Source organism: Cupressus sempervirens, chromosome 5, assembly GCF_028749045.1.
Source record: "Cupressus sempervirens isolate cs-2001-9-10 chromosome 5, ASM2874904v1, whole genome shotgun sequence".
Classification (NCBI taxonomy): domain Eukaryota; kingdom Viridiplantae; phylum Streptophyta; class Pinopsida; order Cupressales; family Cupressaceae; genus Cupressus; species Cupressus sempervirens.
Genome location: NC_143122.1, coordinates 125699089 through 125703241, shown reverse-complemented (window position 1 = coordinate 125703241; position 4153 = coordinate 125699089).

Here is a 4153-nt window from a genome sequence, read left to right as displayed (position 1 = left end):
CTTACTAAGTTTTCCTAGCTAAATGCTTGTACAACATTTTAGCTAAGTGTGTAATTTTGTTGGTGTTATATTTGGGAAAAAGTAAGCTAACTCTTTGACTGTTAGTAGTAGTCTTGGCCAAGTACTGAAAAATACCAGTGGCAATGGTCTCTACTTCGGGATGCAGTTTTGCTCGTTCAATTGTTGAAGCACATTTAAAGTTCTCCCATATTATCGTAAGTGGGTTAATATCCCATGTTTTCTTGTAGGCTTTTTGAAAAAGTCTAGTTAAAATTTTGTAATGCCTCTACAAAAATAGTTTATTAGGTGGCAATGAAACACCCCCATCATTTTAAAAATTGTGATCGACTAGTAGGACTAGCATGGTGTGGCTGTCTCGTCAAGGAATAGACTGCAGATTTAAATAATATATAGCACAGAAGACAGTAAAGAAGGGTATTATTTTACTCAACTTGAAGTTACTGAATTTTATTTACGGAGTTGGAAAAACATATATGGTGGTGGTGTTAAATCTGGCTGGACTTTTAACGTTTTATCCATTTAGGATTCTTTGATCATGAATGTATTTTGTGTGCAATATAGTTCACGTTTAGAGAGCAGTATATTAAGTTTTAACGGTTCAGGCCTTTTGGCATTTGTCAGTATTTCATGATAGTTAAATTACTTCAATCCATTTACATGGTGTTGGGTGCCTCACTGTAAGCAGCATCACCTGACTTCAATTTTGTATCACCAGATTCTGTTATGCCATTTTTGTGACTAATGCAATGATTTGATGGTCTTTTCAGGTTGATAATGATTTGGTCTAAAGCAAACCATGGATCATATTAACAGGTCCTTAACAACACATTGGTTTCAGAAATTAATGGTTAGGAATCCAAATTCTAACATTAAGAGGGCAGCGCCTTCAATAATTTGCATATTGATGCATCTTTATTTTATGTTTTGGACTTGCTTTCAATGTTTAATTAATGACGTCGCTATATTCCATTCTCACAATCCCTTTTGTAAAAATTGTGATACCGTTTCTTTTTGTAATTTTGAGTTAAGACCGTAAGTGCAAACTTCACCTAAATTATTTCATAGTTGATTTGAATAACTTTCGAGACAAGTTCAAGATTAATCCTGTAAAATCTTCTGCAGTTATTGTATGTTGAGCTATCGCAGGTTTGTGTTTGGCGCATTTAAAGACTGTCATTCATTCTTTTTAATTCATTTACAAGTGTTATCAAAATGGATAAAACGATATTCTTTAGGTTCAATGCATACTGATGCTTGTTCCAAAATTTGTTCAATCAAGAATAACATGACTTGCATTCATTAAGTGTTGAAGGTATTTTAATCACAATCTATTCTCATCAAACTTTAGCAGAAGATTGATGCAAGTAAATCGGTAGGCCATTTAATGCCATATGAGAGTTTTAGGTCTGCATTTTTGAGGATAAACTTTGCATTTGTGTGGGTGAATTAGACTAAGCATAAGTAGCTCTTTAGATAATTAGCCATTATCAAATGTGTGTAGCTAAGCTGAACACAAAATGTACCATTGACCAAAATTCAAAAATTTGAGAACACAATGGATTATGTTGAAATTTTCAGCATTTGTTCTTCATGATCTGCACATTGTGATTGAAAACAACAATTTTTTATAACAAAAATCATTTTGTTTTTGCGAATCTGAAAAAAAGAAGTTTGGCTATATGTGGTCTTTGGTGCATTTTGTCTTGAGTTTAGCTAGTGCCCTATCAAATTAGCCCTTAAATTTATTAATGGGTTAAATGGATTTGCGCAATTTTGGCTTGACTTCCACATCCATAGTATTTGAATAAATATTGCCAATTTTTTTTTGTTTAATCATTACATTCAGTATTTTTAGTTTGAGCTTGCTGTCTTTAAAATTTGTCTATGATTAGAATATAATTGTTTATTAATAAATACGTAAAAGGGTATTTTTGAAGCATTAAGATCTTGTCAATAGTTTCAAAAGTTCAGAGTAGATAAAAGTAGAGATGAAGATAAAAAGGGAAGTAGGAGTGAAGAAAATTTAGACAGATAGACATTCCCTTGCGCAACACCTGATTTTGTATCACTTGGGAGGCCATTTGCTTGCCTGGTAGCAACAAAGTCTTGCGTGAGCTTAGACATTAGTGCCCTCATTTGCTTGATTTAGATAGATAGACATTCTCTTGTGCAACACTAGATTTTGTATCACTTGGGAGACCATTTGCTTGCTTGGAAGCAACAAAGTCTTGCGTGAGCTTTAGATATCAGTGCCCTCATTTGCTTGATTTACATCTCAAATTTTACTAGTTTTTATATCTGTTGACCATTCTAATTTGAGTCTTTGTGTGATGTCTCTAATTTTTTTGGAACATAACAATTGTTTGCAAGACGCGTGACAAAGACTCCTTTGAAATGCATACAAAATGGTTATTGATAGTTTGATGCAAGACATTTGTTGAAGAAACGATTGTCAAAGATGTAATTCAAACCTACAAAACCATGTGTTTTCTTTTTACATTTTTCAAACTAGTATAATTAGGCCTTGTGAACTTCTTTAGGGCTCTAGATGAAGGGACAGGGGATTATGCTCTTTACTACTTGGAAGAGATGCTCAAGAGTAAATTAGTAACCTAGACCCCTTTGGACGATGATACCCTTTGAAGGCAAGGAAAAGTAACAAATCACTTAGCTTATTAATTAATGAGGGGATTATTGTCTTCTCTCTTTGAGAGAATAAGAAACCCATAAGCTCTTGGATTAGTTAGGAGAGGCGTTAGCTCGGTGATGAACATGTCTGGTGTGTTTTGGTGAGATGAAGAGGTAGATAAGATAATATAAATTTATTAATGTCTAACAAGAGACCAATGAGGGTCTAAGGGATTGGAAACAATACAAAGGGCAAACGACAGTAGGGGGAGCACCAAACGGTGTTCGCAGAAAGAGTGTGAAAGCAAAACAACAAAAGAACCAAGAAAAAGAAATAACAACAGCGAAGAACTTCATAGGCGAGAAGTAGTCCAAAATTGAAAGGTGGACATTAGGACAATCAGATACTCTGGAAGGTCGCCTTTGAGGTCTACTAGAGGGACTTTGCTGAGTGTAATCTCTAAGGGGTCTCATAGATCTAGTGTGAACCGAGATAGTGCAGGCAGAGAGATTGCTTTGATCCTCAGGCAGGAATTGTAGGACTGAAGAAAGAGGCGATGAGCTGCGTAGGGGTCAAAGTCGAGCAAAGTTGGAGTTGTATACTGTGCTCGCGAAGTTGCATGGTCTTCTGAAGGTATAGTGCAAGACAATGCTGGTCAATATATTTGAAGAATGAGGGAAGGGGGTGACACTTTCTGAACAAATAGTAGAATCTCCCTCGAATCTCATAGCAAATGGGACAACGAAAAATAAAGTTATATTCTGTCTCGACCTCCCTGAGGTGACAACGCTGACAGAGCTTGTCCTCCCTACCAATCTGGTGATCAGTCTAAATATGTAGCCAGTGAGATCCCACCCTAAAGATCCCAAGGAGATGCGAAGAGCGCGAGTCCAACGATGAGTGAGGTACTAGGGATGTAAGATGATCTCGTCCTAGATATCAAGAAAGTGCTCAACATAGAAGGCCAGGTGTGGATGGAGCCCACTTGGGGGAATCTTCCAAGTCGCGATAACATATTGTTTGTAGATGTCAAGTCTAACATGCTCATTCAACTCTCGCTGAGGTGGAAGAAGATGGGATGGAGCGTCCAAAGAAAATTGGAAGGGGGGAAGACGATCCAAGCTAATACAAATTGAGCCCAAGAGAGCAGAGACCTGGGTGTACCAACAATGAGACTTGTGACTAGAGTTTGAACCTACAATCTCCATAGAAGAATAGTAAGCCAAGCAGGAATATCTGTGACGATCGTTGAAGGAATCAACAAAGCTCTGGAGCCGGTGAAGAAGCCAAACTAAATAAAAAATGGTCCCCAAGCTGAAAGGGTGAGCACCAAACTCAGCTAGAACAATGCTGTGTGGTGTGAACCGGTGACATCTGATAATGCGTCAAAGGAAAAGAGCTTGGACTCTCTCAACAGAGGCCTAGTTAAACTCCAAGAGGGAGGGGCCCCAAACAATAGAGCCATAGAGGACAGTCAGCTTGACCAGGGAGTCAAGAAGAGAC